The sequence below is a fragment of the Acinonyx jubatus genome, chromosome D1 (genome assembly GCF_027475565.1).
Source record: "Acinonyx jubatus isolate Ajub_Pintada_27869175 chromosome D1, VMU_Ajub_asm_v1.0, whole genome shotgun sequence".
Taxonomy (NCBI): Eukaryota; Metazoa; Chordata; class Mammalia; order Carnivora; family Felidae; genus Acinonyx; species Acinonyx jubatus.
The window spans coordinates 42067965-42090866 of record NC_069390.1 but is presented as its reverse complement, the minus strand read 5'-3'; the positions used below and the strand labels follow the sequence as shown (position 1 = coordinate 42090866).

The following is a 22902-nucleotide window of genomic DNA, read 5'->3' as shown; positions in this document are numbered from 1 at the left end:
AAAACCTGAAGGTTTCCAGATAATTATTCTTATGTTCATCCCCAGTCTGTAGCAAGAATAATAAAATACTAAAGTTAAAGGTTAACTAGTATAGGATTCTTAGCAATAGAAAAGCACTGTTTACACATTGTAAAAGTGTCTTCTCTACGGAGCCACGGTACATGTTTTCTGTAAAGTCAGGTAGGTTTTAGTGTTGAATTGTGGTGGGAGGGAGTGTGCTTTTTTTAAGCAGGTATTTTGGGGGTGGGGTTCTGTTTGTTTTTTGTTTTTTTTTTTATCAAGTGAAGTCTGCATTATATAAAAATGTATTAAATTGTAAATAAGACCTCTTGTTTCATTCAGTATGTGCTTTGCTTCATTTATCTTCATCTTGTTAGGCTAAATTAATTAACAATCTCACTGTTACACACTTTCTCTTTTCATTACATCAAATAATGGTCCGTATATGGAGAAAGCCCTCACCACGGGAATTCTGTAACTCTACTGCTAAGAAGAGTTTCTGTGTATCAGTGCAGCGATATTAACTAGATACATTCATTTTATAAGCCATTTATCAAATGTAGTTTTCATTGTTAACAACCAATTAAGTACCTAAATTCTTAACATATTACCAATAGAAAAATAAAAATTAAAAAAAAACTAAACTAGAAGTTGCAAGATACTTTAAAAAGGAAAAAAATTACATTGTATATCCACAACCAGATTTCACCATCTATGTCATCCAAAATAAGAAGAAACACATGCAAATTTGGCAGGTATGTTTTCACTGATACAACACAATATTGTATAAGAGGTTTAAAAGACACGCCCCAAGCTGTTCTGTTCCTTGCTTTGGAATGTCTAACGTGTGATAAATTGGATGATTAGAATTTCATTGGTAAATCCCATTATTTTAAATCTATAAGACTGAAATGTGTTAAACTCTTTTGTAAGTTTTCTTTCAACCTGAAACACTGTGGCATCTGGAGCTATGCAAATGGACAAAACAGTAAAGCCCTTTTTAATCTTTCCCTGATCAACCAGTGCTTCTTTCTCCAATCACAGCTTTGTGCGTGATATCTTTCTGCTAGCATTTCTTATTTAATTAAAACAGACACTGACAGAAGGACATGGATTAGTACTGTAATGATGCATTTACTTAGATTAATCGGAGGCTCCTTTTAGAGTAATGGCTTAAACAAAGAACAAAAGGAAATTGTTATGAAACAGCCTTTTATCCCAGGCAAAGGTCGCATTATGAGGTTTTTAATTTTGTCAGCTTCTGTTATACTCTGCCTTGCTAGTGGAACATGAGAAGTGCTTTTACCCCCAATAAAGCCAGTTATTATAAAAACAGCCATTAAAGCTGCAAATTAAAATGTCTGGTTTTAAAACAGGTTACTTAGCTTTCAGAATCCTCTAATTAGCATGTTGTGCATTGTTGTGAGGAAAAGAAGACTAAAATGCTAATGACCTACCGCCAGGTGACCACACTGCTGTGCAAAATAATAAGGACCTTTCTAAGTAATATGATGAATTAACCAAGTACAGATTCCCCATCCAGCACCCCTTCTCCCAGTACAGATCAGTGATGCCCTGCCTCTGTCCGGGGGACTAAGATTCTCAGCCCTCTACTTATATACTCACTAAAAAACAGATTTCTTTCTGCCACAGAAGAAAGTGAAATAGCAATATATAGACAGAGTCTGAAAGTAGAAGATACAACAGTCATTTGATTTCAAAGCACAAAAATAGAATTAAAGCACCATGCCCCTAACAAAACTACCTTGTTGCCTCTTTCATGCAACCTGCCATCTTCCCCCCTTTAATATGTTGGACTTTCAGAGTAAACATGGAGTTAAGATTTGGAAGCTCAGTCTTCATTCACAACATTCATTCCATACTCTGTTTTTTGGTTTTTGTGTGTGTGTGTGTGTGTGTGTGTGTGTGTGTGTTTACTCTGTTGTTTTTAAATGGCCTAAAGTAAATCCAGTTTTCCCTTTTTTAACCTCATTTTTTCCATTTTACCAAATCCACTCACTACCACCTCTTCCCAGTCAAACTTTGCTCTTGACCAAGGATATATTGGCTTTTATGTTTCTTACCTCATGAATTTAACTTAATTATTTGTACCACTTGCATTTTCTGCCTTATCTCTTTTTGTGGACTGGAAGACTCCGTGTCCTTAAAGGCTAACATACGTTATTAGCTGAATATATAGACTGGATAGTGGTATCTCCAGAGCTCCTAAAATCAACCCACAAAGAAAACATATTTCACTTTAGGAGCACTTGCATGGCTCAGTTGGTTGAGCATCCAACTCCTGACTTTGGCTCAGGTCACGATCTCATGGTTTGTTGGATGGACCCTGCATTGGGCTCTGTGCTAACAGTGCAGAGCCTGCTTGGGATTCTCTCTCTCCCTCTCTCTCTGCCCCTCCCCAATTCTCTCTCTCTTTCTCTCTCTCTCTCTCCCTCTCCCTCTCAAAATAAATAAATAAACATTTAAAAAATTTTTCACTTTAAATCAAGTTTCACACAAGTATCACTGGGAGGCTGGCTCTAGGAATTTCTTGAAATCAATATGAATCATATATTGCCATTGAAACAGCAAGAAATCACTGGGAATCATCTGTGATATTTGCCCAGTTGTCTTTTTAAAAAGAGATTAACTGAAGACATATCAGTTATCTATGGCCACAAAAATGCTACAGGTTTGCCTTAAAGCAATAAGCATTTATTTAGCTCATGTGTTTGCAGCATTTCTTCTGCTTTTAGCTGAGCTCACTGACATGTCTTGTGGTTGGCTGGCTTTTGGCTGATCTAGGATGGCCTTGCCTGGGACAACTAGAGTAATTCAACTCTGCTCCATATGTTTCATCCTCCAGCAGACTAGCCCAGGCTTGTTCTTCTCATCATGACAGAAAAAAGCAAGAATGTGAATAGAAATGCACAAGTGCTTTTACAAGCTTCTACTTGTATCACATTTGCTGACATCCCATTGGCCAAAGCAAGTTAAATGATGGATCCCAGAGTCAGGAGGTGAGATAGAATACCCAGTCTAAAATGGAAAGGCACTGTAAAGTTTCATGGCAAAGGTCATGGATACAAAGAAGGATGAAGAAAAATTGGGGCCTTTAAAGCAATCAATCTTAGCAATGAGGCCAAGGTCATTTGGAGGATTCCCAAAGTTCTTCAGCAGAAATTTCTATTTTTTATTTCATTCGAACTAATGTAGTCTAGATAACTACTCAAAATTAATACTATTTTTATTTTATTAAGTGACAAAAACTCTTAAAAAAAACAATTAACAAACAACTCCAGACACCCCCCCATCTCCATTGATTTCTATTTTAAAAATTGCAATCATAAAGCTAATTCTGAAGCGTAACCCATACAAGTTCACCATTTATTTTGGTTTACTGACCTATTGTGAATTAGTTATTCCTTGATAAAAGGTTTCAAAACTACAAACTCTGAGGTTCAGAAGGCTCCCTTCCACCTACAGAAGCAGCTAAGTTTGAGGAAATATCTAATGGATGCTGGATCCAGAATTTTCTTTAGCACTATATCTCAGAAAGTATCAACAGTTCCATACCACAGAATACCAGCAAACAGTATATCACAGTCTTTCACCACAGCATACATAGCTGACACAGCAGTGTTTAAATTAAAAAAAAAAAAATTAAGACCAGCCCTTATCACTCAAAACCTTATTATTCTTCTAATATCTCTGACAGTAATAATGGAAAGCAAAGAAAATCTTTGGTCTCATAGGGCTACACGATAGCTGGTGTCCTAATTTTAAACTCCACAAATTCTCTGTTTTGGACCATATGAAATAGAAGATCAGTGAGGAAAGTATTCATGGTGGTTGCATGAATTTCAAAGAGTTAATCTGAAAGAGGCCTTACACATGGTTTTAGGGAGATACCTAGAGCCAGTTACCAGTCTTTCCACTCAGATACACTTATCCAGCAGGGGTAGGAGTGATTACTGGGCACAATTCCTAGACCCTGTGGCAAGGAAATACTATCCTATATAGCACCACTCAACAATTATCCCTGTGAGTAATTAAAATAACCAGTGAAGTGGGTCTCCAAAAGGAGCCTTCAGCCATTCCTTCACTTGAGCCAGCACAGACAATGAGGGCTGCCAAAGCTGGCACGAACACCCGAAGAACAAGAAAGAAAGGCCAGCAAAGCTCAATCTTACATCCAAAGATACTAAAAAGGAAACTAAATGACATAGAGAAAACTATCTTAAGAATTATTCAATTAATGGAGAACAGAAAAAAAAAATCGCATAATAAAATGGTTTTTAAATCCCTCCTACTTTTCCACAGCCTTTTACAACTTATTTCAGTAATAATTTGTTTTAAATTGAAGCCCTAAATTATTGTTTGCCTTTTATAAACAAGAATGATACCTGGCAAGAGTGCAATTTGCACTGGTTTTCTAATGTTTTGGTCAACCAAATCTTCTCACCTTGTCTTTATCAAGTATCAATCATTAGATCAGTGATCCGACGCTATGGAACAGAGCAAAGCTAATAGGTTCATATAAGAATCAAGACAAGCATTGTGCCCTCATTAACACGAGGTTCTAAACAAACAATAGGCCCATGTTCAGAGAGCTGTACTAATTCTTCTCAATAGAAGCAGCTTGGGTGTAACTCAAATTTTCCTCTAAACGTCTCTTTGCTTTGACAAAGCAGAGGCAAAAAGAAAGAGAAACAAAAGCACCTGGATATCAGGAAAGAAACGGCCTTCAGAGAACAAGGATGGAAAAAGAAAGCTTGAACTCCTTAAAAACAATCATCTTTGAATATCTGGGACCTGCTGCATAGCAGGTGCTCAAAAATTATGTGCTGAATTAAACTGTGATACCTTTAGAACAGTAAGAACAGAAGAAAGTCAGCACCTCTTTTGTACGAAATTGCATCAGTAGTCATATCAAATATTCAGAAATGCCAAAATTAAAGGGCTCCTACCTAACATTTGTGTTGAACTATTTTTTATAGGATGAAATGAGATTAAACATAGGTCAAATTACATATAGGCCCACACCTACTCCCCCAGATTTTTTGTAGAGATAAAAATCTGACTAAAATTAACTTCAGGAAGAGTTTGGGAGGAAAAATTGTGTCATTAATGGCTTAATGCAACCAATGGGAAAATTGTGGGGCCTGCAGGAGAAGCTCTATCTTTGTAACTTTTAAAGGCATTAGGGATATAAACAGACTAATTACAGTGTATTTAAATTTCAGATCATATATAGCTCCAACTTTGGTGCAGGAACCTTTTTCAATGTTCAGTTTAATACCTTCTCTTCCCTAACCAATGTCATCAAACTACTCTCCTCTTAATCCCAATTGATCATACCACAGGTCTGCCAAAAAGTATTCACAGATAAACACCAGAATAATTATACACTATGACAGAGACTTACAGAGGCAACTACCATGCTTTACCAACATTTTCTCTATCCCCAACTTCCCCCTCGCAGTTCCCTGCCCCCCACAAAAAATTCAAAAAACAAAACCAAAGAGTGCTATCTTAGGTTGATGTTTCAAAATCTTTTAAGGATAAAAATATTTTTCCTTCTAGTTAGAGTGTAAACATAATGCCTCTACAAGAGGTAATACTGTGAGTTCCTTTCACACTAAAATGTATATGACTCCCAAAACATTTTTAAGGCTAAAATATCCTTAATCCCAAAACAAAATAAAGATACTATAAAAAGTGAAAATCATAGACTAATCTCATTTATGAACAAAATCAAAAATTCTTTAAATATTCATTAATTCTACAGTGTAAATGAAAATCCATCAAGAATGAGTTTATCTCAGTAATGCTAGATGGTTCAGAAAAACCTGCCAATAATACCATATTAACAGATTAAAGAAGAAAAATTCTATAAACTTCTCAAGATGCAAGAGATGCAGAAAAAGAAAAAACTACAGAGCACTTCATAGTTAGTGGTAAATGTTAAGATGTATTCTCATAAAAAGTAGAAATTATATCTTCCCTTAGTAAAAGCTTCAGGTTAATTGTAAATGGAGTATCATAAGACCAGGAGGAAGATATCTAAAATAAGACCCAAATGGCAAATCCAAAGAAAGTAAGATATACCAGGGCTTCCCCAAGTGTCTGTATGGGCCATGGTAAGCTCTTCATGATGGGAAGTGTTTATTATATAACAGTAAATGAAAAACAAAGAATACACAATGACATCTATGCTCTGATATCATTTAAGTTAAATTGTTTTTAAAAAACTGGACAAGGACTGGGGTGCCTAGGTGGCTCAGTTGGTTAAGCAGCCGACTTCAGGTCAGGTCATGATCTCACAGTCTGTGAGTTCGAGCCCCACATCAGGCTCTGTGCTGATAGCTCAGAGCCTGGAGCCTGCTTTGGATTCTGTCTCCTTCTCTCTCTGCCCCTTCTCCACTCACGTTCTGTCTCTCTCTCTCTCGCTCAAAAATAAATAACCAAAAGAAAAAAATTTTACAAATTGGACAAGGACTGGAAATAAGCAGATAAAAATGAAAATAGATGACATATTGCAAAATTGTGTGTGAGATTTTATCTTTTTTCCTGTTGTTTTAATATGAATATAATTAAAAATTTAACAACAACAATAACAACAACAATAATAAACGTCAATGCAACTGCTAAAGGATACTATCCCATTAGTAGGTTTGGATAGGAGAAGTAAATAGATAGTGAGTGACTAAAAAGAAAAATCACTATGTAGAAGGATTATATGAAGAAGAAAGGAAGGGTTATTAGAAGCAGTTTCCTAAGAATTTTACATTGTATTGTATTGTATTGTATTGTATTGTATTGTATTGTATTTTAGAGACAGAGAGAGAACATAAGGGGGAGAGGTAAAGGGAGAGAGAGGAAAAATCTTAAGCAGGCTTCGCATTCAATGCATAGCTCAATGCAGGGCTGGATCCCACAATGATGAGATCATGACCTGAACCAAAATCAACAGTCAGATGCTCAACCGACTGAGCCACTCAGGCACCCCAAATTTTACATTTTAATCTTTATTTCTCTGGGTTGCAAAGGGGTAATCATACATAATGACAGATAATAAAACCTACAAATCCACTACCTCTGAGAAATTCCACCCACATGACTAAGTGTGCATGCCATTCCAAATGTGCTATTATCTGCATGGACCCTTAAAGGTTTAGGCTTCTGTAACTTCGACTTGATGTTAAAATGGTTCTAGTGGGGGCCTTGGTCTCATGGACTAGTTGGCACTCCAACCTCCGAACATGATCATTTCCTGGTGAGAACATCAACACCCAGGGGACTTAGATCTATAGTTCTTAGATCTGAAGAACATATCTACAATCTATAAGAATTAGGGAGAAAACAGTGTCATCTTAAGACCTTGTCACTTAAGGTTTGCCAAGTTAAAAAGACCAAATTTGACTGAAAATATACATCCTTGAATGGCAGGGGAAAAAGCAAGAAAACCTAGAATATTATTTTAATGTTGGAGTTTTTAATTTTTTTTAATAATAAAATCTTGTTACAAAGGTCCACTATTTCTTAAGAGAGATGATCATATATCAACCTAGTCTTCACATATATATTTTACATATATATTTCTAACAATGTGAAAAGACAGATAAAATGTAGACCTCCTAAAAGGTAAATATAAATTAAAAACATTGCCGCTTTCAAATGTCAAGTAGAGTTTGCGTAACTAGATTTGGAGAATACATTTTCTTCAAAATTCCAATTATTTTTCCAGGAGAACAACAAAATTTGTACTACAATATTCATTTATGTTTTGTGTTTTCCAAACTAGTGAGAGGATCTCTAATTTGAAGTAAACCAATTAAAGTTGATCTTAAGTAGAATTATATATTAATGAATAGGATTAACATATGAAAATGTCACAAGAAGAGGATATTTCTTCAGAGCATAGGTAAAGTACTCTCTCCAATTCCTGTCCAAGTTGTACATCTAACAAAAATATCAAACTTCAATAGATGAGTATATATTAAAAATATAAGCAAATTTCAACTTCTTTTATTTAGAAAGAAGGAAAACTATATTTCTTAACCCAGGAAAAAATCCATACATATGTTCTATTTTCTTCTGTTAAAATTCTCTCTATTTTTTTTACAGTTGATGCACAATGTTACATTACTTTCAGGTGTACAACATAGTGACTCAACAACTCTATACATTATGCTGTGCTCACCACAAGTGTAGCTACCATCTGTCAGCATATAACACTATTAATATCATTGACTATATTCCTTACTCTGTGCCTTTTATTCCTGTGACTTACTCATTCCATAAATGGAAGCTTGTATCTCCCACTCCTCTTCACTCATTTTACACATTCCCTCTGCCAACCATCAGTTTGTTTGCTGTATTATAGTTCTGATTCCGCTTTTTGTTTAATTCATTTGCTTTTTTAAGATTCCACATATGAGTAAAATCATATGGTATTTGCCTTTCTCACACTGACTTATTTCACTTAGCATGAAAACTTGTTCTATTTTCAAAATAACAAAGTCTGGAACCTACCTAGCTATACCATCTCATTTGCATTTTATTCTTTGACAATATTAATTATTTCAATAGAAAGTATAATGACCTTCATCATATCACCCCACTCACCCTTTCATGGAAAGTAAAGTGGAATAAATAAATTGCACATATTGGATAAGTCAATGGACATCAACATATTTCTCCAAATTACATGTATCCATCCACCTCACCAGTTGTGCTGTCATTTGTGCAATTCTGGTCGTATTTGTTAGAACACTTTTAGTTGTAAGTGATAAAAACTAACTCAGGGGTGCCTGGGTGGCTCCTGGGTGGTTAAGCATCCAATTTCGGCTCAGGTCATGATCTCACAGTTTGTGGGTTCGAGCCCTGTGTTAGGCTCTGTGCTGACAGCTCAGAGCCTGGAGCCTGCTTCAGATTCTGTCTCCCTCTCTTTCTGCACTTCCTCTGCTCACGCTCTCTCTCTCTCTCTCTCTCTCTCTCTCTCTCAAGAATAAATAAACATTAAAAATTTTTTAATAAAATTTAATATATATATACATGTATATACATGTATATATACATACATATATACATGTATATACATGTATATATACATACATATATACATGTATATACATGTATATATACATACATATATATGTAAAATGTATATATATATTTTTCCCCTTGGCTAAACATAACTGAAAAGTCCTGGCTTCCGACACAGTTGGATTCTGTATTAGAATTATGTAATCAGGAATTGGTCCATCTCAGGCAGGTTCTCCCACTTGAGAGGCAAAGACGACTAACAGTAGGAAGACAATGCTTCTTTCCCATTAATTCCAGTGAAGATCCTAGGATTCAGTCTCATTACCTAACTTGGATAACATGTTTATCCAACAGTGTGGCCAGACATATGGAATTCCCATTGTCTATGACTTGGGAGGGAAAGGGCAGCTCTATCCCATCCACATTGACCAAAAGAAGCATCGTTCTCAAAAAAAAGAAAAAAAAATCAAGGTGATTTTGCCAGAAAAAAAATGATGGAAAGGGAATACAGTAAACAGTATCTATCTATAATTCATGAATTTCTTTTTTCAATAATTATTACAGTGATGTAACTTCAGAAAAAGAAAATAATAACAATTGCAAACTCTTCATTGTAATAGCAGCTGCACAGCAAAGATTTCTTTGAATCATTTCTAACAGTCCCAAAAGAGGAACCATGTATCTAGTCATTCTTAAGGCAAGTGAGAATAAAGGTCTTTTCCTTTGATAACTTTAGTTCCACTTCCTCTCTTCCAGGTCAGCTATCCCAATGTACTCTTTCTATTCTTCTTTCTATCCTTAGCCATTGTTAAGTTTAAAATCTTTAGAACACTGAGGTGCCTGGGTGGTTCAGTCAGTTAATCATCTGACTCTTGGTTTCTACTCAGGTCATGATCTCAGGGCTTCATGGTTTCTAGCCCCACATCGGGCTCTGTGCTGGCAGCGTGGAGCCTGCTTGGGATTCTCTCTCTTTCTTTCTCTCTCTCTCTCTCTCTCTCTCTCTCTCTCTCGCACTGCTCCTTCCCCACTTGTGCTGTCCCTGTCTCTCTCAAAATAAATAAACTTTAAAAAATACATAAATTAAATCGTTAGAACATTTACAAAGACTTATAGAGGCCTATCTTCAGCAACTGTCTCTAGGAGTTTCTCCATGGGTCCCTAAGCACTACCAAAACTGTTTTGGAGCCCAGCTATAAACATGTTTCTGTATGAGGTCAAGCAAACCAATACCTTTCTTTTGAAAGAAGATCTCACATAACTTAATTCATTTATCTTAATTTTTATTTGAAAAGACTTCTACCTTTTAAATTCATATGCCACAAAAGAACAACATATTAAACTATTATTGGTCCTTTATATCTTGGGTTCGATATGACTACCAAATGCCTTCTTGAAAGCAAGATTTTAAATGATGGAATGGAAGGAGAACACAAATACAAAGAAAGCCTGGGGAGAATAGAAAGCCATTAATGGAAAGAGTGGCTGAGGCATCAAAGGCAAATGTCTGATGTCAATCTACTGATGTCAAATTCATTCACACAATCATTTTATTAATCTGTTTAGAGCACTGATTATGAGCAAACTCCTGTGTTAGAGAGTACCAAGAAGTATGGCATAGATCCCACTCCAAAATCACAGTTGGCAAAAGGGACAGAGGGGCATGAGCAATAATGGTGAGGGTAACATGTCAATTCCTTCCCCCCTTCCCAATCACAAACTCCAGATTTGTCCAAGGCCCCACAATAAATAACACACTTCATATTTTTAGAAGATACATTCAACTCATCTGCAAATTCAAGAAACTACTCCTTCCTGAACTCCCAGGATAATATGAAAACAGTAAAGGCAATCAACATATATAAGAGAAACCAAATGTAAGAAGAGCAATGCAAATTTGGTAAATTATGAAAGGAATTGAGAGTGTGGAATTTTTCAGAATTTAATTAACTCAATAATTACATACTGAATGCTTATGGAAAAGTAGGCACTATATGGTCATATAAGTTATTTAAGATGGATTTAATTTAATATCCCTGTCCTTAAAAAAACAAAAACAAACAAAAATGATCAGAAGCTAATAGAAAAAAATATTCACAGAAACTACTAAAAAGACAAATTATGACAAGCACAAAAAGGGAAATACAAAATACTATGGTAGTTCAAATGAAGTAAGACCAGAGAAGACTGCAAGGAGCTGAGACTTGAAAGATGAATAGAAATCCTACAAGTATAACGTTTGTCAGATATATTCCAAGTAGAAGGAATGGTATGAAATATATCAGAAAAATACAAATGCTTCTATACTAATCAGTTCAAAAGTATGTAGAGGATTTGAGATGAAGATATCGCATTCATACAACCTATTTTTTAAATCCTACATTTTAAATACAATGTGTTATTCAAAATTAGGAGGTTCTGAGAGTTATAAATAATGCATGCTAACATATTTTGACAGTTATCATATTCACAGTGTATAAAGAATGGAACTTTTCATACACTATCTGTATTGGGCATTACATGCCCAAAGATACCCAAAATACATGCTCAATTTTTAAATTATTTATATTTTAGCAAATGAGCAATAAAATATGAAGTAAACCTCCCACACATAACGGGAAGTATGTTTTAATGTTTGAGAGGCTAGACATGTAAATTACCTGCTTAATTGGGGAGGAAAAATCTGTATCTCTTCACCATAAAAACAACTGGGCCTTTGTTACCTTGTGGCCAGCATATAAACTATATACCACTTGCACAAATACACCATTAACTACACAAGCAGATAAATGATTGATCATGAGAGATACCTGCAAACCTCAAGAATATCTGACGGTCTAAATGGCATGGCATTGGGCAAATAATAGTAAAGAGAAAAGAATGTCTCTTGACTTTATAAAAAGGGTAAAGGCTTGAAGAACACTAGTAGGATTTGGGGACAGTACCTTGATTTTAAATATTCAGCATAAAGTTTAGCACATGTGGCTCCCCAAGGGATTTTTCCCATTATGAAGCTATTTAAAGAACCCATGCTCACTCCACTAGCCTACCTATCCCTATATAATGAACATGATCACAAAGTTTCCCCCATAAGGCACCACAGTAGCACCACAGTAGGTTAAAGTATAACTGGAGACAGTCTGACTGTTAAGTACACTCTGATTCAGCTTGAAAAACCGACCTTCACATTTAGAATCAAGTGCAGACAAGTAATTCATAATCAAACTTGAAGAAAATTCATGTCCATACAGATGGCCAGCAGACACATTGAAAAGATGCTCAATATCACTCATCATCTGGAAATACAAATCAAAACTACAATGAGATAAACTTCACACCAGTCAGAATGGCTAAAAACAGAGGAAACAGATGTTGGCGAGGATGCAGAGAAAGGAGAACCCTCTTATGCTGTTGGTGGAAATAAAAACTGGTGCAGCCATGCTGGAAAACACTATGGAAGTTTAGATAAAAGATAAGATATAAGAAGCCTAGATAAAAGATAAGAGATAAAAATAGAACTACCCTACAATCCAGCAATTGCACTACTAGATATTTACCCAAAGGCTACAAAAATATTAATTCCAAGGGATACATGCACCCCGATGTTTATAGCAGCATTATCGACAACAGCCAAATTATAGAAAGAACCCAAATGTCCATCAATTGATGAATGGATAAAGAAGATGGAATGTTACTCAGCCATCAAAAATAATGAAATCTTGCCATTTGCAATCACGTGAATGGAGCTAGACAGTATTATGCTAAGCAAAGTAAATCAGAGAAAGACAAATGTCATATGATTTTTATTCATATGTGGAATTTAAGAAACAAAACAAGCAGGGGCGCCTGAGTGGCTCCGTCAGTTAAGCGCCAGACTTCAGCTCAGGTCATGATCTCACGGTCTGTGAGTTCGAGCCCCGGGTCGGACTCTGTGCTGACAGCTCAGAGCCTGGAGCCTGCTTCAGATTCTGTGTCTCCCTCTCTCTCTGCCCCTCCCCTGCTCCCACTCTCTCTCTCTCAAAATAAATAAACGTTAAAAAATTAAAAACAAACAAACAAAACAAGCAAACATAATGGAGGAAAAAAGAGAGGAAAACCAAGAAATAAGACTCTCAACTAGAGAGAACAAACTAATAGTTACCAGACAGGTGGGCGATGGGTTAAATAGCTGATGGGGATTAAGGAGGGCACTCATTGTGATGAGCACTGGGTGTTGTATGTAAGTGTTGAATCACTAAATTCTACACCCGAAACTAATAGTACATTGTATGTTAACTAACTGAAATTTAAATAAAAACCTGAAAGAAAAAAAAGAAAGAAAATTCATGTCCAGATAGAGACTCTTCGTCCAAACTTCCTGTATGTGACATGCCAACTTTCCTTTCTGGGCAGCCTCATGCTTCTAGTATCTTTGCAAAGTAAATATGAAACTACAGATAGGTATAGAATTTTCTAAGATGTCATCTCATCTTTCTGGTACTATAAAAATAATTTATTCTGAATCCTAGGTAGTTTTCCAAGTATGACATTTTAGAAGATCCTACTGCCTTCCAAAATATCAAATTTGGGAAACCAAATGCTACCTGACAATTTCTGGAAAAAAAAAAAAAACTGGTGGCTAATTTGTACCAGCTAGAAAAGTAAAAATCTGTCCAAAAATTTTTGAATTAAGAATTCCTCGTTTCAACAGGTTACCAGCTAATCTCAGAATTTGAATTTCAAGTGTCCACAACATTAAATCATTCCCAAACACATCTTTCAAGAATTACACTCTTCTCCTCTTGTCAACATTCCCTACATTCTCACTCATCCATTCAATTATTCACTTAACAAATATTTATTGGATGTTAACTATCTTCCATTCATTGTAAGTGGCAAAGAACCAGAAGTTGTTGTTTTTTTTTTTCCACTTTGGGAGCTATGCAATTTGTGACAGAATATCGTAATAGTGTGCTATAAAGCCGATACCAAACACTCTAAATCTGAGCTAATGACTGGATGGGTAGGGAGGGAAACATGGAGACAAAGATGCTACAGAAACAACCCTTCTACCTCTTACTCTGAACCACAGAATGAGAAATCAGAACTACTTAGTAAATTTGAAGCCTCATATTTGTGCTCTTGTTACTAGACCAATCCATGGACTTTAAAGCAAGACTTGCTGGGAAAGTTGAAGTACTGTTCTACTCGAAGAGAGGAAGTGAGCTGCTTTTTATTAGAAGGAACTAAGCAATAACATGCAGAACTGAAAAATCCAAACGTGTTTTAAAAAAATCCATATATTAGCCCTTTGAGGCTAACCACAACTATCTAATTGATGAGAAAGCTAATGGCAAAACATTTACCTTGGGTTCCATCCAGACTGTAACTGCATTGACTTCTAGTACATCCACACCCCTGGCCCATCCCATCGACTGATGGCATATTGTGTTTCCTATCTAAAAAGCCCAGACAAGGGCTAGAATGTGACTAATTCAGCAAAAATCCACAACTACTATGGGGGTAGTAAGAAGTAAAGAGGTCAGAAAGATCCTTGGCAGGCATTTACAATCCCCAGCCAGTTCAAGCTTCTGCCTAACAGATGATGCCACAGTTTTGAGGATTTAAAAGGATTCTCTTCTCCCAGAGGTCCAAAGTCTACACTAAAAATAGAAAGAGATGGAATACCATTAGAACCAGAATGCAGTAGAGGGAAGGAAGAAGAGGGAAAGATTTTACTACAAATTTCCAGCGACTGAATTTGGAAAACAAGGAATCTATTTTATAACAAAGTTCTAATTCTCATATCCGAATCTATTTCTTATTTTTGTCTTTTTTAAATCTATTTCTTATTTCTAAAAAGTTAAATGCCTCAATTACTTTTATGAAAGAAATGTAAATAGACCCACAAAGTTCAATCCCCTAAGCCTTATGCAGATATTAGTATAGAGAAATTATCAACAATTTGAATTGTTTACAATTTTTTCATGCAAAGTGATCCCCAATTTTAACTCTCTTAGTTTTTATAATTTTAAAGTGCTTTGTCCATTATAAATTATTTCTCTTAGTTTATTCTAGAACTAGTACTCTCTCACTGGGTAAAACATTTTGAAATGTTCTCTTAACAAACAGAAATTCCTGATGCCACAGCTTTAAAAAGTATGATGAAATTTTGAAAAAAAAAAAAGTACGCATTTTCTGGAATACTCATCCAGTTGGTGCTTGCACATCATCCTATGCTCATGAGTGCTGAGAATCTTTCGTTTATATACTACAGTCACAGACATCTAAAAACGTATTTTGTCCTCCCCTTACACCACCATATCCTGGTAAAACTATTGAAATTGATGCCCACAAGGTAGTGATCATGCCAATGAGAACATAGAGACTTTATCTCAAATACTCCTGAAATAAAGTACTTCTCTACTTTCTTCAAATCAAAATCCATAAAATAATTAATTCTAAACAAGTGATATGATGGTCATCTTTAATTTATTTTCTTCTGCTTTCTAATGCTATGAAGAAGCAAAAATAGCCTAGGATCCAAATGCATTGTAAGAGGAGATTGGAGAATTTAAGATTAAGAATTATTATCTTGAGAACATGCTACTCAGGCAATGGTGGTACCATAAGGTAACTGTCAACCTAAAACAAATACCATCCAATGTTTCTACTGTCAGGGCACAATATAACAATTAGCCTTAAGAAAAGTGCATCCGGAAAAAGAGAAATGAGAAGAAGTGACAAATGTTCAGCCTGAGGCAGACTTCAATCTGGCAGGCTTCCCCACATATTCCTAATAGCATTCAATGGACCAAATATCCTTGGCTCTCTCTTACCTATTACTTTGGGATTAAAAACAAACAAACAGTGGTAGACAAAAAGTGTGTGCTGGGGGAGGGGGAAGGGACCTGGATGCCAGGCTTCAAACAGTTAAGCACAGGCACCGTCAACTAATATGGAAAGTTAAACAAATTTTTACAAGCTGGCACTGGCTCACAGAATGAGATGCATTGTCAGTCCTCACTAAGTGAAATATTTGTGTTGCCATGCAGCTAAACAAATGCCTTTTTTCACTTTCACTTAAGACAGCCTCCCACTCCTATTTCTCTAAACAGTAGAGGCAGGCCTATCAGGGTAACATGGGTAGACTGGGCAGCATTTTTCCTGCTACACCACAAAAGGAGTATTTAGAGTAACAGTCCAGATTCATGGGGGAATTATAGAAACTCCACACATTAGAACCAAAGTAACATTTCTGCTATTTTACTACCTTCACTTATCAATCAATGTAACTCGGCACAAAATGAAATAATACAGTGGCATTAAAATCACTAAACATTCAAGAATGTGGCAACATTTTTTTCACGTCATTTGCACATTACTATTCATAATGCTACAGCGATCTCCTATATAAAATATGATGAATTCACAAGTATGATTATCAAATTTATGGTGTGTGCTCACTACACCACACATTATGGTTTTGTAGTTTGTTTGCCCTGAAGTAACAAAGATTTGCATAGAGTTTAAATGAGTATGGTCTATACAAACTATAGTTAAAATATTATTACAGTTATATGCTTTTCTATATAAGCCAGTAAAAAAATCATATCTCCTTCTTCTTTAGGGCAGTATTTTATTACAATTAAATGAAAAGCTTAGCTCTGCTATTTCTCTGAAAACAAAATCAAGACCAAAAGAGATATAGTTCAAAAATAAGACCTGAAAACCATAGTAAGAAATTTAAAAAAATAAAAATTTTAAAAGCCTAATAAAAGCCTAAAGCCTAACTAACCCAAAGCCCAGCTAAATATCTTGTTTTATTTCTAAAATAAAGGGTATTATTTCTCTGAAAAGGAAAGGGAAAAAACCTTCCCAAGTACCTAACATTTATACAATAATGGCAAAAACGCTAAGTAGCTGGATTTTTCTTATCCTTAAACTGCTGTTTGAGGCAACCTGGTATTTTAAACATCATTTCCAGAGCCCCTCCCATACTTACTATCAACACCATGGTAATAGCTGATCTCCAGCTGTCTAATTCGACATAGCGCTCCCCATACCTTGTAAGTGGTTTTCCACAGAGTTCAAAATCAGAGAGTATTCCAAAGAGCTATTCTCTTTGAGTATAAGAAGCATTCTTATATAAGGGGAAAAACAGTGACAAATCTTTAAAGTTTTTCTGAGATTTCTCAAAGTGAATCAAACTCAAAAGTAATTCTTCAATTTTGTTTCCAAATATTACTTGGGAAATAACATTCTATTTTGAATAACTGAACAATTGTCACAAAGGTAATTATTCTCTTCTTACTCTGACCTTTTTAGGCTCTTGCTCCAGTGAAAAGTTAAACCATGCTTGAAATAGAACAAACAAGGCAAGACAAAAGAAGAAGGAGGAGGAGGAGGAGGAAGAGGAGGAGAAGGAAGAGGAGGAGGAAGACTCTTCAGGGTGGATATAAACTGAGGAAAAGTTTTTAAAAAAATGACTAAAATTGATGTAGTACAATTATTAAGATTTTTAGAAGAAAGGCACATTTTTTTTCCTAATCTAATTCGGGATTGCATTTGCTTTCCATGAGTATTTGAAGAAAACTCTGCAAATCCTTCCAACTTGAGACAACAGCAGCAAACTGTATTTTCCAAAGAGAAGTCTAAAATAACTGAAAATGTGTATTCCTTTCCTTTCTCATAAAATTTCAGCATTGAAGTTGACATTTAAAGATGAATACTGCCTGTGGCAAAGGGGTGTGTTCAATACAACTCTCCAAACACACGCAAGTATATCTGGGCAGAACACTGCCCTAGTGAAACACAACAGGAGAAAAGAGGTAAATAAATAGGACTGTGATTCTAAAAGTTTTCTCACAAACCAGTTTTTTTTTTCTTCAGTTTTAGGACTGCCTGTATTAAGATAACTAAGTTGTGTGAAAAACTAATTTTTGTATTACATTTTTGAGCCTCCCTACAATATAAGAAAATATGTTTATTAAGAGGTAATTAGCCCTTTGGATCAATTACTGCTCAGAATACTGCATTGTTTGGCTTATCCCATACCTACATCAGGGTTATTTATCAAAGGTGTCCATAAGTGGGAAACACAAAACAGACCAAGGACAGTGTGTCTTTCAAGCTGAGAAGCACTTAGCAGATCCCTGGGCCTCCAATGTCTAACAGATTTAACCAAGACTTTTCACACAATCAGGTAAAGAGGGTCAGGCTAGTCAGCAGATGTCCTATTCAGATAACAAAGAGAATATTTTAGTGACAATGTGAGAAAAAAGAAAAAAAAAACAGCCAAATGGATACAAACCCACTGAACCATGTCTCTTTTTTTGCTCTGCAGAATTCAACCTCAACTCTAACAAGAACATTATCTATATTCTTAAGCAAATATGAACAAATATGAAGACAAATGCACATATTTAGCTACAAGTACATGAAAATAAAACACTTAGAGGAAATCAGCATATCATTGTTAAGCAAGATAACATATCTGAACTCTTTCTAAAGATTTAAGACAAACACAATGACTATATGTTGATATTCTAGTCTCATAGAAGGGAAGAGAGGAGATGGAAGGATTTTTGCAGTATTGTTGGACCATTTATCTGATTTCACTTCTAACTTAACAGTATCTAGCAAGTCCAATTTCATTGCATAAGATACATAGGATGTGTAAACAAAGGATAGTTATTAATATTCTAGGCTGTTCTATTTCATATCCCTGAAGAGGTAAGAGTATTGTTATGTTAACAAAGCTATTAGTAAAGTTACTTCAGTTCCTATAGGTGATCCTTTGTAATGCCAATTTCCTCAACGAAATGTATTCAGAAAACCATAATGATAACGAAGAGAACAACAATAATACTAAAGAAATCAAACTGGAGAGTAGTCTTGACCTAGAATCAGAGAGGAAATGACTGTTCTTGTTCTCTTCAGAGGTCAAAAGAATAGTTTTCAGTTATCCTAAGCCACATTTCAACTGAAAAAAAAAGCAGCTGTGAATGAAGAAACTTTACAAAGGCACTGTTAAGTACTGGAGTGGAAGCACTGTAGGAATTAGTCAGGGTCAGTTTAGATATTACTTTCCAACCATCTGCATCAAATATGCTTCATTAAAACAGAACCATATGGAAAATAAGCTAGCAATTAGCACAGTTTCTGCATGTGCCTTTAGAACAGTAGATTTCAAACTTTTAGTAAAACTGACTAAACTACGTCCATGTTGCTGCTCTGGAGGACTTGGCAGCAGTCCCTAGACTTTCCTCGTCTCCACACCAGGTCATTTCAAGATATTGCTGGGTTATAGAAATAGCCACATATAAAAAACATCAAGCACTTTGTTACTTTCCTTGTGGTTGCTGTCAGCCATTAAAACAAACCCAAGTACACTGAAATAGTCAGTGTCTCAAATAACAACTAATACTACATGCTACAAAAAACACATCCACTTTTAACTTATATAGGTCATATCAATGAGCTTTACTTTTGATAGTCCATGTCTCTTAACAATGGACATAAGATGTTATAACTAGCTTTTATTAGTATGCGAACTATTTTAAACCTCAGGAACTCTAGTATAATGATCTCCACAAAGAATAGACATAAATGGTTTCATTATTGCTGCTATCAACAAATATCAAATTATAGATAGGACATCATGTCAGGTACTAGTGAAACAAAGAATAAGACAGTCCTGGTTCCTATCAAAGGGATCTAACCAAAGTCTGGGGTAGGGGCTCCAAAGTCCATGAACCACTGAGATCATGTGCAAAATCCTGGGCATATGTATATCTCCTAGAAAGACTTCTAATACTTTTCAAAGGGTTCTCAAGAGTCCATGACTTGAACACAAGTTAAGAGCTCCTGCGTCTCCACGGCATTCCTTCACATACTGGCCTGTACTCATTTCACACATAGCTTATCAGAAATGGTCAAACATATTCGGTCATGACTTAGGGTAAAAAAAAAAGACATAGTTCGGTTGTCAGTGGCTTTATAGTCTAGCTAGAGAGATTAAATATATATGAAGTCATTAAAGGCCTGGATAAGAATAATGGGAATTTTTTAAAAAGAAGAGTGAATTGTCATTCCCTTCACCTCTATCCAGGAAAGCTGTGGACAATTCTACAGTTTATTTACTGCACAAGGGTGCACAGCGGAAGGAGCAAATAGGCTACAAATGTAGCCAGCATTCTGCTCTCTAAGCCACGTGCCCTGGCATAACGCATCTAAAGGAAAAGGCACCTAGGAAGAAAGGTTTCGCCAATTCAGTAAGCCATGCTACATCTCCCCAGAAAAGGCTCTTTTTTCTCATTTATACTTTCATACATAGCTCATACCATCTTCTGCCGCTACCACTCTAGTCCAAGTCATCATCATCTCTCATCTAGACACTTTTGTATTCACCTCCTAACTAGTGTCCTTACTTCGACACCTGCTTTTCTAGTCTATTCTCACAGCAGTGTGATTCTTTTAAAACTGGAAATTACATCATGCTCTTCTCCTAAACTCTCCAGTGGTTTCCCATTTCATTTAGATAAAAGAGTCTAGAGGGCACCACTTGATCTGGCCACCAAAAGTCTAACAGCATCTTTAACTTCTCTTCTATTCACTCACTTGGATCTAATCACACCACTGGTAGCAACTTTTCTTTGAACTTTCAAGTGTCTCCCACTTCAAGGCCTTTCTGTACCTTTTCCCCTCTGTCTAAAAGTTCTTCCCCCCAAAATTTGCATGACTTCCTCTCTCATTTCATTGGGGTTCCTGATCAAATGTTTCCATATCAGAAAAGACTTCTCTGACAACCCTATATAAAGTAGTACCTCTATCACTCTCAATATTTAAAGAGCAAATGAATGAAAGCAAACAGCTAGAATATAAGATCCTTGAGATCAGTTATTTTTGTCTGTTTTGTTTCACTTATGTATTCCACTACCTAGCATAGTATTTTATATATAATAAACACAGAATCAACATTTGATGAACAAACGAATAACTATGGTAGTGATACAAAAAGAAGTCAATGCATTTATAAAGTTTCAAGTCTGGGTGACTGAGTGCTGGTATCATTGTCAAAAATTCAAAAGTCTAAAACAGAAATTGATTTAGGGAAAGGGGATGGTAAACTTGATGAATCTGAAGTGACAAAAGATGTTCAGATAGACACATAGACTTAAATAGGCAGAACTGGCACCTTGGTGGCTCAGTCAGTTGGGTGTTTGACTCTTGATTTCTGCTCGGGTTATGATCCCAGGGTTGTGGGATTGACAGAGCTGCTTAAGATTCCCCCCGCCCCTCTCCTGCTGCCCCTCTCCCCTGCTTGTGTGCTCTTTCTCTAAAATAAAATAAAATAAAATAAAATAAAATAAAATAAAATAAAATAAAATAAATAATAGGCAGAACTAAGGCTCAGGATAAAGCTGAAAAGTAGATATGAGGTCTATCCATGTAGAGGTCTTAGAACAGATGAGACTTCTAAAAGAGTATAGAGTAAAAACAGTGGAAACAGATGAAATTTGGAGATGAATATATTTGTGGTTTGTGAGAGAGAAAAGTAGATTCATCCAAAAAGGCTAAAGAGAATACATTTATTTACTAAAAACCTGTAAAATATGTACTACATACTAAATACTTTGCTGAGTGCTTTTTTTTGCCAAAAATATCAACTGTTAACGGAAAGTAGGAAGATTAAGAGCTGAGGAAAAGGCATTAAACATGAAATTAGTCAATCCCCAGTAATCTTGAAGGCAATAGACTCACAAGAGTTATCCAGAATCAAATGGAAGCCAGATTCTAGTAGGTTGAAGACCAAGGAGATACAGAAGGCAAATAAAGACTATTGTTTCAAAGGTTTGACTATAAAAGGAAGAAGGAAATAAGGATATTTCAAAGGTACGCGATGTTGAGGAAAACTACTTTAAGAAGAGACCTGAACTATTTGTGCACATAGATTATAATAATAACACTTTGCATTTGAATAGTGTTCTCTAGCTTATAAGGTGCTATCACATACCTTACTTACTGTGACTGATTCCCTATAAACCCGCAAGGCTTTTAGCAAGAAAATTGGTATTTATCAAGAAATTGAGAGTCCAAGAAGTCAAATTACTTGCTCAAGTTTCCAAAGCCAGAAAGTGGCAAAACAGAATTAGAACCTGAATCTCTAACTCCATAAAAAAAAATAAAAAAATACGTGTTGCCAGACAAAATGGGGATAATTAACAGAGCAAAGTTCTCGCTGAGGTGGGAGGGGATGGAAGTAAAAAGCACAAATGGATATGTCACCTTATGAAGAGACAGAACAATTCTTCCTCTGTGACAAAAAGGAAAAGATAAACAACTTAAAATGGTCAAAGAATATGAGACAGTGCAAGGTGAAGAAAAAGAAAGATGAAGGCCTAAAGTTTGCCCTAAACTAGAATAGATAAGAAGAGAGGAGGAAAAGAAGGCCCTGTTTCTAAAGCTGGGTGGCTATCCATGATAACTTTCACTAGAACCTTAGTCTGGAAATTTTCTTGCTTTGCTATCCCACAGTTTCAGGAGCAAGATACACAAAAAAAATGAGATACACAAAGCTCTCTTTTAGAGAGAAATACCTATGGATAGACAGGTGTGAAGTTACATACCAGAACTACCAACTCAGAACCAAAAAGTCAACTGATACAGTGTGTCCCATAGTCATCTTGCACTGGGGACAAATTATCTGAGAGTACCTGAAAAGAAAAATGTTTGAGGAAGAGGAACTGGTGAGTGCAAGAATTAAAGGGAACCACAGAGAGAAATTATGTGGAGCACTTTGGCTGTGTTCTGCTTCCTAAAGATAAACTGGCTAAGTCAAAGCAATGTGTACCTATGGGATAGCAAAGCAAA

At 35.7% G+C, this 22902-nt stretch overlaps 1 protein-coding gene across 38 annotated transcripts in view; it reads right to left on the bottom strand.

Moving 5' to 3' along the window:
* The window catches only part of SOX6 (SRY-box transcription factor 6), a 686841-nt gene that overhangs the window by 421456 nt on the left and 242483 nt on the right, over positions 1-22902 (bottom strand). Inside the window, exon 1 of one of the 38 annotated variants that reach the window (XM_053203447.1) lies at positions 4466-6526. The exons of the other annotated variants lie outside the window; for them this stretch is intronic. The gene's annotated coding sequence lies outside the window, so the exon portion shown is untranslated. Of the gene's footprint in view, positions 1-4465; positions 6527-22902 lie in introns of those variants that run through there. 38 annotated transcript variants of the gene reach the window in all.